Here is a 12,416-nt window from a genome sequence, read left to right on the forward strand (position 1 = left end):
TTTCTCTGTGTCTATGTAGCCTTGACTGTTCTGGTCTTGCTCTGTAGACCAGGCTGGCCTTGAACTCACAGAGATCCTCCTGTGTGTTAAAGGCATGCACCACTACTTCCCAGCAATAAATATTAAAATGAAATAAAGTGGGGGGGGGTGTTGGGGAAGACACACAATGTCAACCTGTAGTCTTTACATGTATGCATACATGCATGCCCACCAACATGAGTACTTCATACTTCATACAAATTTCCATGGGAAGATGTGCACATCTGTGGACACTGGCATCAGCAGTGGGGAGGGAGCTGACCTGGCCGGAGACTGAGAGTTGGCATTGTGAAGAAGATGCATGTAGAAGCTGCTGATGGGCAGGAAGGGGTGGTAAGGGATGAAAGCCGGGCTGTTTGAAGCCCATCTCTAAGCTTGTTGGCTAGAGTGTGGGGGTTCAGACGGACCTATATGTAAAACCAAACAAGAGTGTGGCCAGGCCAAGACTGAAGGGAACCCTCGTGAGTGAGTGAAGTTAGAACAGAAGAGAGGCAGGCTCAGTGATTGGCAGGGGAGGGTGGTCTCTTTGCCCTACATCTACTTTTCCATTGCAGATCAGGCTCTTTAGGGTGAATTTCTGCCCCCAGCCCAGAGGCCTGTCCAATGCCTTCTGATAAAGCTATCACCTATGGCACTGCCGGGCGGCTCATCAGGTTCATCTCATCAACAGCCCCTGGGTCCTCTTCTCTTTCATCAACCGTCATTATTAGACACCTCCTGAATGTCTGCCTAGGTGTTGAAGATGGTTGTGTACCGCCTCCATTCAGAGCTCCTGTAAACTAGGGCTGAGAAGGTTTACCCCAACACTCATCACCAGGGGTTTTATTTACTAGACAGCCAGATGTCAGCATACCCATCTCCCCTGCCTGAGTGATGAGACAGAAAGGCAGGCCCCTGACCACAGGAACATGCACAACCAATGTGCTGGAACAGACTGCACAGCTTCCAAGGCTCACTCTAAGAGGACATAAATGCCCAGCAGAAATCATATTAAGCTGCTCAGATAATAACATATGCATTTTAGAGACAGGGAAACTGAGGTCAGAGATACAGTCACAAATCAAGAAGTGGCAGAGCCAGGATCTGAACCTGGCTGCTGGATCGAGAGTCTACTTTAGGTGATTATGCCTGGGTTACAGCCAGCACAGGACGGGGCAGATGGAAGGTGCCCACTGGGACCTAATGCCCAGTTAGATGTTAATCTAAGAAGGCCTATCTCTCATCCCTACCCCCCACCTGAACATGTTTCTTAGCCTGAATGTCTGAAGAAACTTCTAGAAGGAAGCCTGGGTCTGCATGTGGAAAGTTAGACCTGGTTTGAGGAAGAGGAAAAGGATCGTACAGTATGAGGAACAAAGATCATTTGCACGCAAGGAACAGAGCCGTCGATACACCTCAAGTCTCTTGTTGGGAGAAGAGATGCACAGTGGGGGTACCCAGAGGGACCAGAAGACTATCTGTAGACCCCCCGCCTGCCAGTCATTCCTCACCACCCACCGCCTCCCAGAATCCCAGAAGAGAGCCCTCGGCTCTCCCTTCCTTCCACATTGGCCCTCCCATGATGCTCAGCACAGCCTGCCCTCCCCATGAAACTGGCCTCGTGGCCAGCTGGCATGAGATGGCCTCATTTTACAGGTAATAATACCAACGCAGCAGCCAGCAGCGATTTCCCAATACAGTTCAGGTGCCAGGCATCCTACATGCCTCGTCACTTTCAGTCCTCTCCAAAATCATGGTGGTGGTGGTGGTGGTGGGGATTCTCTCCACTCGACAGAGGTGGAAACTGAGGCTCAGAACACGGACTTCCTGAAGTGAGGCAGCTATTTCGGCAGAACTGTTATTACAGCTGATAGGCAGTGAATAGCCCCAGCACAGAACACACAGATTCTCTAAGGAGGCAACTGAGGCTTTTGCTGCAGAGGACAGCTCCCTGCGGCCCTCAAGAGCCAGTACCAGCTTCCTGGTGTGACCTTCCACCTCTTCTCCATCTGGCCCTCCTGTCCTGAAGCCTTGGCTTCCCTCTCCAGTCCCTCCCACTCGCTAGCTCATTTCTCATGGTGGTCCAGTTCCCACCATCCTGCACCCCATCTCTCATCACACCGGGAGTCACACCTCTAGGCCCTTGCTCTTGCTAGTTCTCCAGTCCTGGGAACTCTCCCACCTTCCTCTCCTCTATTCCAATAGGTGCTGTCTCCCTAGGGCAGAGAGCCCCTCTCCAACTTTCCCAGGGGCCCTGCCTATCTCCTTAGCATTGGGTAGCACTAACTCTGGAGTTGTCAGCTCCTGGAGGGAGGGAGAGAGCCTTTCCTTGCTCTCTCTGCCATCCTCGTGCTTGGCTCAGTGCCTGGACCTTTAATAACTGTGTCCCTCCAGGTGACAGGCCAATCCCCTATGAAGGTCTATCTGGACCCATGTCCCAGGGATGATAGAGGACCATAGAAGAGTCCCAGTAGGAAAATGCTCCTGCCTTCATCCCCCTTCTCGCTTGTTCTGTAGGGTAGGGAGTACCATCAGATCTCAGGCCATCAGAGCGGACTGGGGCACAGCATCTCTGCTTGCTTCGCTCCAGCTCAAGCACCCCCCCCCCCGCCGCCCGCAACAAGCACAACCAAGCAAGCTCCCCTCCCCACCACCGGTTCCAGAACTATTTGCAGATATTTATAGCGCCCTCCCCCAGTCAGGAGCCCTCCTCCGCCCTGGGCAGTGCAGTGCAAAGAGAGGGAGCCCCCCTCCCCAGTAAAAGGCGCGGGGGGGGAGCTCTCTCACCGTTCGCTTTTGCCTGCTCCCCACTAAGGCAGTGTAGTCACAGCCCCCGCACCCGCCCAGCACCCTGGACCGCGCCTGGGCCTCGGCCAGCCACCGCAGCAACCCAGGGTCGGGGGTGGGGAAGGCAAGAACTGAGGCCTCGCGCCCCCAGCCCCAAGCCGCGCCGGAGGTGGAAGGGAGAGCGCAGCGCACAAAGCATGGCTGGAGCCCAGCGCCTTGGGACGCCCCCACCCCACCCGGGACGCCCCCACCCCACCCCCAGTCCAGTCAGGGGAGGGGGTCGCAGCGCCAGGCTCTGCCCTGCGGCCAAGGAAAGCTGCGGAGAGCAGGCGGGTGGGGGCAGGGGGCACCGGTTAAGCAGCCCCCCTCCACATCCCGCCCCTCCTCAGCTCCAGGCCCCCGCTCCGGGGTTGCGGGACGCTCGCGGGGGGCGGTGGTGGGGATCCGGAGGCGAGGCCTGGGGCGCGGGGGATGCAGGGTTGCGACGCAGGTCCCTGGCTGCAGGGTCAACTCACCCATCGCCCGCTGGGTCTTAGCAGCGGCGGCAGCAGCAGCGGCGGCGGCGGCTCCGCGGCCCCCGGGGCCCCAGGCGGGGAGATGCTGGCGTCCGCCGCAGCCTCTCCTCGCCCCATCCCGGGCTCCGGCGGCGGCGGCTGCGGCGGGCGCCCGGCATCGCAGGCAACGCGGCTCCGGCCCGGCCCGATCCCCGCCCCCCACCCCACCTCCACCCGGTCCCGCGGGCCCCGCGAGGCCGCTTGACTGCACCCCGGGGCGGCGGCGGCGGGGGCGCGGCGGCGAGGCCGAGCGCTGCGCTGGAGGTGCCCGCTCCCGCCGGCCCCCGCCCCGCCCCCGCGCGGCCGCGTCCCCTCCCCCTCCAGCTGGGCTCCGCGCGCTCGGGGCCCGGGGCGCCTGGACCGCGGGCTCCCGCCGCCTCCCTGCGCCTCGCGTGTGTGCAGCGATCGGATGCGCGAGTGTGCGCGTGCCCTGCCTGTGACCGTGCGTGCGCCGGCCCACGGCCCTGGCGTCCTGTGATGGGTGTGTGTGCGGTGTGAAGTGGGGCTGGCTAGAGTCCGTGTCCGGCTCTGCATGTGCGTGGACCTGTGTGTCTGTGTTCTGCAGCGTGTGGCAGGTCGGCCCCTGTGTGCGCATGGACGCGTAGATAGATTCGTGTTGTGGTGTGATAGTGAACACACTGTGGCTGGGGGCACAGGCCTCCTGTGTGGTGGTGTACACATGGTCCTGACCACTGTGACTAAGTGTACATACCGCTGTGGCCCTATGTAGAGGCCTGGTGGTAGGAAGTGTTCAAGACAGGGTCGCCGCAGTGTCCGTGCTGATTTGTGTCTTTCTCTGGCCTCTGTACACTGGCCTCCATCCTTCTGTCCCTGCTTCATCAACGGCATGCACAAAACCACCCATGATACCCTCTCCAGGTGAGGCCCAAAGGGTCATAGTGGAAGGTAACGGCAATGTGCTGGATCTGAGGTTCACCCCCAGGCTTGGAGGTTTCCCTACTCTCTGCCCCTCCCTTCCTCAGGATGCTCAAGGCTGGCAACCTCTAGCATTCCTGTCATCTGTGCTAGACTATTACCTATTTACTTATTTAGGTTTCTCAAGACAGGGTTTCTCTGTGTAGCCCTGACTGTCCTGGAACTCTCTGTAGATCAGGCTAGCCTCGAACTCAGGTATCCACCTGCCTCTGCTGCCCACCCAAGTGCTGGTACAAAATGCATGTGCCACCACACCTAGCTTGTTGTGGTAGGTTCTTTCTTCTGAAGGCAAGCTCTGTTCCCCAAGACTCTGTGCTCTACAAGTCTGGAACAACAATGTGCCTTTTTACTACTCATTTAGTTTATTTGGACAGGTTTCACTGCCTGGCCAAAGTTGGTCTCTAATTTATGATCATCCTGCCCCGGTCTCCCAAGTTGCTAACTTTTCAGGCTCATCTCCCAAGCTGCTAGGCTCATGCCACCACCAAAGTGATTTATGTCCTTTCTTTCCTTTCTTTTATTTTTATGTCTTTTTAACAATTATGTCCTGTGTGGTGTTTTGCTCGGATGTATGTGCAGTATCTGCATGTAGTACCCACTGGATCCCTTAGAACAAACACGTTACAGATGGTTGTGAGCTGCCATGTGGGTGCTGGGAATCAAACCCAGGTCCTCTGGAAGAGCAGCTGGCGCTCTTAACTGCTGAGTCATCTCAGGATAGCCCCTAATTATTAGTTGTCTGACTCATAACTTTTTTAAAGGTATATTTATTTTATATGTGTGTTTTGTCTGCATCTATGGCTGGTGCCCATGGAGTTCAGAAGAGAGTGTAAAATCCCCTGGAACTGAAGCTATGCATGGCTGTAAGCTGTCATTCGGGTGCTGGAACCGAACCCAGTATGTCCTCTGCAAGAGCTCTTAACTGCTAAGCCTCAATTTTGTTCTTATTATTATTATGTAAAGCTGTTTTTTTATTGTTGTTATTGTTTTTCAAGACAGGGTTTCTCTGTGTAGCAGCTCTGGCTGGCCTGGAATTCACTCTGTAGACCAGGCTGGCTTTGAACTCATAGAGATCTGCCTGCCTCTGCCTCTAGAGTGCTGGAATTAAAAGCATGCACCACCCCTGCCCAGCTGTGACTTTACGTTTTAAGAACCCAAGACAAATTCATGCTTGTAGGGCGAACTTATTTCCAGGTAGGAAGGAGGGCCCTTTTTGTTTCCTAGTGATAAAACAGTCTTTAAAAACTTTTTGTTATAGCAGAGGCAGACAGAGCTCTGTGAGTTCGAGGCCAGCCTGGTCTACAAAAGCGAGTTCCAGCCAGGACTGTTACACAGAGAAACCCAGTCTTGAAAAACAAACAAACAAAACAAAACAAAATCTTTTGTTATTATTGATATGTGTGCACTAGCTCAAGAGACCATGTTTATGCCTTGCCTGCCCAGGTCAGAGGGCACCTTTTGAGAGCTGGTTCTTTCCTTCCACAGTGGGATCTGGGCATCAAACTCGGGTTGTTAGGTTTTCGTGGTAAGTGCCCACAAGCTGAGCTACCCTCGAATGTTCCCAGGCTTTTGTCATTTTGTGTTTCTGAGATGAGGTCTCCAGTGTATACCCAAGAATGAACAAGAGCTCCTGCTCCCCTGGCCTACACCTCACTATGCTCACAGACGTTTGGCCACCATGTATGGTTTCCTGTGGCGCTAGGAGCTAACTCAGAGCTTCCCACGTGGCAGACAGACAAGTGTTCTACCCCCTGGGTTACATCCCCAGTCCCGTGTCTCTTCATTTCTGGATGACTTTAATTGAATAGATTATCGCGGCACACAGTGTAAACTGGAAGATTATCAAAAGGTAGTTTCCAGATGGTAATTTTCATTGAAAAGGAAGCCCACCCATGATTCCCCCTTCTTAAGTTCCCTGTAAGTATCCTTATGATAAGTTGTTTCCTTTTAGGGGTGGAGTCCTCTCAGAGGTCAGAAAAGGGCATTGGGTCCCCTGGAACTGGAGTTATGGATGATTGTGAGCCACCATGTGGGTGCTGGGAATCAAACCCAAGTCTTTCGCAGGAATAATAAATGTTCTTTACTCTTAAGTCTTCTCTTCAATTCCGCTTCTTTTTTCTTTAAATGTTTACTTTTATTTATGTTTCTGTGTGAGTGTGTGCATGCTGTGTGTATATGCAAGTGTCCTCAGGACCAGAAGAGGGCTTCACACCGCCTGGAACTGGAGTTACTGACTGTTATGAGTTGCCAGTGTGGGTCTAGGGAATTGAACTCAGATCTTCTGGAAGGGGCAGGACGAGTCTTTGTGACACTTGATATGAGGCATTTTACTGTGACCTAAAAAACAATACTCCACCCCTATAGCTTGACACCCCTTGGATTATCTATATTTGTTTGTTTGTTTCTCTGTGTAGCCCTGACTGTCCTGGAATTCTCTCTGTAGATAAGACTGGCCTCAAACTCAAAGATGGGCCTGTCTCTGCCTCCCCAGTGCTAGAATTAAGTGTATGTGCCACCACTGTCTGGCTGGATTATCTATTTGTCTGTCTGTCTGTCTATTTATTTAGTGTGGTGCTGTGAATGGAACCCAGGGCCTCCCATAGGCCATGCAGGCACCCTTCCACTGAGCTATATTCCGCACACAATTCCCATGGCGTTTGATTTCAATACAATGCACAACACTCACATTTGCCTGTCGTGAGCCTTCAGCGTCAGCTCTCAGAATGCAGTGAGAAGTACGCTCTCCTCCAGCACCACCCAGGGCAGTAATATGGATGACAAGAGCCGGCTCTGTCTTGCCCTGCCCAGAGTTGGCCACTTCTGGAAACTTCTGGGGATCTGCTGTTTGCACTTTGTCCCTCATCATTACCCTTGAGTCTTTGTTTTCCTGCCTTTTCCAGATTCCCAAGCTTCTTGGGAGGCCTCTGGGAGGGAGGGGGAGCTGCCTTGCTTAGGGTCATACCAAAGTCCACCTCCGTTTCTCAGCGTTTCTCTCACAGTCTGTTGGAACAGAGTGGTGAGTATGGATTTCCCCAGCCTTCAGAGACAGCAAGGGACTTCCTTGGCCACATTCAACCAGGGCTTGGTACAGCCCGGGACAGCACACACCCCTCCTCCTCTCAGCCTAGGTCTGGTGGGAGGAGGAGCCCACCTCCCCTGGAGCTGGCAGGGATGAGAGAGAGGCAGCCTCTAGTTTCCTTTCCCCAGTCACCTTTCGGTTCCTTCCCCCCAGCAAGGCAGACCCACTCGGCAGCTGGGGGCAGGAAATGCGGGCTTTCTAAAACCTCGGTTCTGTCCTGCCCCACTGTGCACCCTTGGCCTCCACATGAGTTTCTTCTTCTGTAGAGTAGGACGTTTGCATCCATCACCCCACTGACATCAGCAGCATCTGCCTCCCCCTCCAGTCACTTCCTGTGTGTGGGCAGGGAGGGGCTTGGTAGGTGGTCCTCCTCCCTGCCCCCTCCCCTGGGGACTGACTGGTAAGACTTGGAGGCTGTGGGAGCTGGAGTTGGGAGCCGCCCAGATACAAGATTATCCTGCCCCTAGCATGTTGCGTGGTGTCACCTTACAGCTTAGGCTGCCGCTTTCTTTCTGGAGCTGATTTGGCTGTGGGAACAATTGCTGGGTCTGTTAGCCCAGTGTCGGCTCTTCCTGCTAGGCAGCTGTGTTCCCCTCCCTGCGACATCTCACCTGGCCTCCAGGTCTCCAGGTGAGGGGTTTCCTACTCATTCTTCTCCAGGCCAGATAAGTCAAACTTCTGAAGGCCCTGAGGGCTATCTTGCTTCCAAAGAGCTGGCCTGGGTTTCATTTAGAAAGTTCCTACCTGGGTGACTCTGCAAGCCTCAGTTTCCACTCAAACCAGGGCAACGGACAGACAGGGATCTATTATGGCAAGGTATTCAGGAATATTCCAGAATTCTCAGAAGCATGTGTGATATGTGTAAGGATATGTGAGCATGTGCATGAGCACGTGGGAGTGACTTAGGCCTGTGATGTACACACACACACACACACACACACACACACACACACAAGGTGTATGGAGATGGGCATGCTCAGTGTATGTGTTCCTAGGGAAAGGCTCAAGACTACTGTCAGCTTCTTAAGAGTGAGCCCAGATTTAGGAATCCTAGGTTCTTCAGCATCCCAGGGACCATCCTAGGCCCATCCTCCCTCTGGTGCCCAGGGCTCCCATTCAGCCTCTGTTCCTACCCCAAGTTTCTATCATTCTGCCAGGCATAGCCTCCCTGGGCCCCTTGTCTGCCCTTCTCCTTCTTGTCTCCCTCCCTCTGCCTCCTCCCCTCCCCTCCCACTTCTCCTCCCCCTCCGTGGACTTTTCACCTGCAAGCATAGCAGATAATTCACTGTGTTGTCTCCCTGCTGGGAGGGCAGGGATCTTTGCTGATGCTGCTTGCACCCAGCACAGCCTGGCACATAGACAGCAGGAGCTCCACAAACACTGCCAAATGGCCAGGAGCCCTAGGCACCCTCCCTGGCTTCTGTGTCTGCTTTCTGAGGCAGGCCTCACCACAGAAGGGTCTGTGGGGAGCTAGTAGCAGGTGAGAGGCCAGAGAAAAGCCCCCAGTAAAGGAGGCCTCTGTACTGGAAAGTATCCCCCAGGCTTGTCATGTGCTGCCAGCGTGTGACCTAGGGTGGCAGCATCCTTCTTACCCCACAAAACTCAGGCCACTGCTCCATCTCCGGTGTCAATGAGGGTACCCTAGCCCTGTGCCCTCCATTTGGAGACGAGCGAGGCAAGAAGAGACTGACGCGGTGTCTGAGTTGTAGAGCCAGGACCCAACCCAAGTCCCAGATACAGATTCAGGACTTTACTCACCAGGTCAGTTCCAGAGAGAATACTCCAGGCCAGCCCTGGACCCCAGATTATCAAGGGACAGGATGAATGAGCCTCCTGTCAACAGGAAAACCTGGGTCCCTGAGAGCAGAAGAGCAACGGTTGCTGGGCAGCAGCTCAGCCTGGCCTTGGAGGTCAGGGCGGATGTGGAAACACAGCACTGCAAGAGATCAGCATCCAGGCTGAGGAATATCATAAGCAAAGGCAGGGGTTTCACAGTGTGGAGCAAGCCACAGCCAGGAGATGGGGGACGCAACCTATGGAGCTCTGAGAAAGCCCCAGATGCTAGAGTGTCTCCGGGAAACCACTGAGCAATGTGACCTCTCCTACAGACCCCTGAGGGTGGCCTTATCAGAAGGAGGTCAGATGACTGTGGAGAGTGGACTGAGTCACACCAATGTCCCTACCTTAGCTGCTTCTTGGCCCCAACACCCTTGGAGAAATGCAGGCACACCCATTGCTGTGTTCGTGTCTGCAGAGACCCAGCCCTCACCTGTCCCAAGCTGCACCCGCTGGCTCTCTCCCCATTAGTGTGACACACTCAATTTGTCTCGTAGTCACATAGCCTTCATACACAAATACCACGTGAGCAGGACATACCCTTGAGTCCACAAACCCCTACTGGGCACTCCCCAAAAACCCACACCACAGCATTCCACAAGATCACCACAGGGAGGGAGGGGCTGGGAACCAGGCGTGAGGTCCTGACAGGAGTGGTACAGAGTTACCCAGAATCCCTCTTCTGCCTCTATGTCCCTCCTGTATTCACAGCAATGCCTGCTTCAGAGAAGGGGCCCATGACTCAGAGGTGGAAACACAGGCTCAGGATGCTGACTTGGGGCCTGGCTACCTGCTCTCTGCTTCAGCGGCTGGGCTGGCCAGTTCAAACCATCCTTTTGATCACTATGCTGAGTTTCACCCAGTAGACAGGTATCTCAGGGAGGATGACTGGGCTGGGCCTGAAGGCAACCTCAGAAATATCCACTCTGTCTTATCTGAGTCTGAAAACCATGGATGGGCTCAGCGGTGGCTTGCATGGTTCAGAAACTTCTCTGGCCCATTTGAGGAGCAGAAATACAATATGCCATTATATTTACATTATGAAATATTGTGACATATATATGCCATTATATGCTGCTGTTTTAGTCCTGGCCAATGGTCTGGGCCATGTATCTGGAGCCAAGATAGAGGATAGAGCTAGAAAAGCAGCAGAATTTATCTATGAAATCCAAGATCGGCTACAAAAGGCCACAGGGCCTACTGTCTACCTGGAGAGATGGCTCAGCGGTTAAGAGCACTGACTGCTCTTCCAAATGTCCTGAGTTCAATTCCCAGCAACCACATGGTGTCTCACAACCATCTACAATCAGATCTGGTGCCCTCTTCTGGCATGCAGGCAGGACACTGTATACATAAATAAATAAATCTTAAAAAACCAAAAACACATGCACAGTCTGACTGTAGATTGACCTCACACCTGTGAACTTAGTGGGGACCTTGGGGTTACCTCCATGGGTCCCAGTCTATGTAGCTTTGCTCCTGTCATGTGGAGCTCACTCTCCAAAACCAGCTCTAGTCACCACACTGGGTATGAAGTGATTCTGTACACTAAAATTTCTAGAACCAGTCACCTGGGGCTGGCCAAAGTAGGTCTGGTTCTTCCCTTGGTAATTTGGCAAAATCCTTTCCTTCTCTCCAAGGTTCTCCAGCACCCCCTGCACCCCCTATAATAAGGTTTCTAGAACTCTCCATCCCAGCCACTCTACCAATGTAGCAGGCACACAATTGACATGTCCCTGGTTAGCATAGCCCTGCCAGGCATTTCTTGATAGCCACCTGCCACTGTAGCGGTGTATTGCTTGGCACCTGGAAAGGCTTAAGGGCTCCCAAACAATTCTGCTTTTGCTCTGTTTTGTTTTGAGACCTGGTTTCTGTACAGCTCAGGCTGTTGTGGAACCTGCTATTAAGTTCAGGATGACCTTGGAGTTTCAGTTCTCCTAGGGTTAAAGGCATGATCTGTCATGCCCAGCAACAATTGTGGTGGTAATAATAATAACAATAATAAAAACAAAACAACACTGACAAAAAAACACCCTCAGCTAGAGGTTGAGGTATAGTTCAACAAGACAAGAGTGCCTGGTTAGTGTGCGCAAGGTCTCATTCCTAGCCCAAACCCAGCTGCGCATGTCTGCAATTCCAGCACTCTGAAGACCAGAGTTCAATCCCTGAGGCCCACATGGTGGAGGGAGAAAAACTGTCACACATCCCCTACTGATCCCAAATATATGCTGAAATTGATGTCGCTACTTACTTTCCTAAATGTCTAATGATATATAAATCTGTGTGTGAGGATGTGTATGTGAGCACACGTATTTAAGGCCAGAGGCATTGGATCTCCCTGGAGTTGGATTACAGGTAGTGAGTCATCTGACCTGAGCTACGAGAACCAAACTCAGGTTCTCTGAAAGAACAGTACGTGCTCCCTAGCCGCTGAGACATCTGTCGAGCCCCTAACATACTGTACATTTCTATGTGTATGGATGTTTTGTCTGCTTGTATGGAAGCGCTCCTCACGCAGTGCTCATGGAGGCCAGAAGTACCAGATCTTCTGGAACTGGAGTTACGGCTGGTTATGAGTCATCATTTGAATGGTGGGAACCAAACCTGGGTCCTCTACAAGGGGAGCAACTGGTGCTCCCCTGAAATAGTTGTGATTCCTCCCCCTCACCCCCCCCCCCCGAGATAGGGTTTCTCTGTGCAGCTTTGGAGCCTGTCCTGGAACTTGCTCCATAGATCAGTCTGGCCTCGAACTCAGAGATCCTCTTGCCTCTGCCTCTGAATGTTGGGATTAAAGGTGTGCGCCACCACCGTCTGGCTGAAATAGTCTTTTTAATTCCGTGTTATTAATTTTGTTTAAGTGTGTGTAGGTCAGAAGGCAATTTGCAGAAATCAGATCTCTCCTTCCACCATGTGGTTCTCAGGGATCCAACAGTCATCAGCTTGGCACCCCCCCCCCCCCCGCCCCCAGTGCCTTTACCTACTGGGCCATCTCGCTAGCCTGAGAAATGATAGGAGCAGGGGCAGGCCTGGCCTCCTTCCTCACTGGGCCCTTCAAGGGTAACAGCAAGCAGGGCAGCTGGGATCATGGAGAAGGGCAGAGCTTGAAGGGGTCCAGAGCCTTTGATTTGCCAGGGCCTGGTCAGCTGAACTTGCCTGTCCCACCCAGCAAGGTACTGATTGCTCTCATGTCTACCACGAGGAAGTTG

At 53.3% G+C, this 12,416-nt stretch overlaps 1 protein-coding gene across 2 annotated transcripts in view; it reads right to left on the reverse strand.

Moving 5' to 3' along the window:
• The window catches only part of Mgat3 (beta-1,4-mannosyl-glycoprotein 4-beta-N-acetylglucosaminyltransferase), a 48,052-nt gene extending 40,488 nt beyond the window's left edge, over window positions 1-7,564 (reverse strand). The window contains exon 1 of one of the 2 annotated variants that reach the window (XM_075959852.1): window positions 7,542-7,564. The gene's annotated coding sequence lies outside the window, so the exon portion shown is untranslated. Of the gene's footprint in view, window positions 1-3,320; window positions 3,516-7,541 lie in introns of those variants that run through there. The other variant, XM_075959848.1, reaches the window with a different exon arrangement.
• Between the last annotated feature and the right edge of the window lie 4,852 nt (window positions 7,565-12,416).

This window comes from Microtus pennsylvanicus, chromosome 2 (genome assembly GCF_037038515.1).
Source record: "Microtus pennsylvanicus isolate mMicPen1 chromosome 2, mMicPen1.hap1, whole genome shotgun sequence".
Classification (NCBI taxonomy): domain Eukaryota; kingdom Metazoa; phylum Chordata; class Mammalia; order Rodentia; family Cricetidae; genus Microtus; species Microtus pennsylvanicus.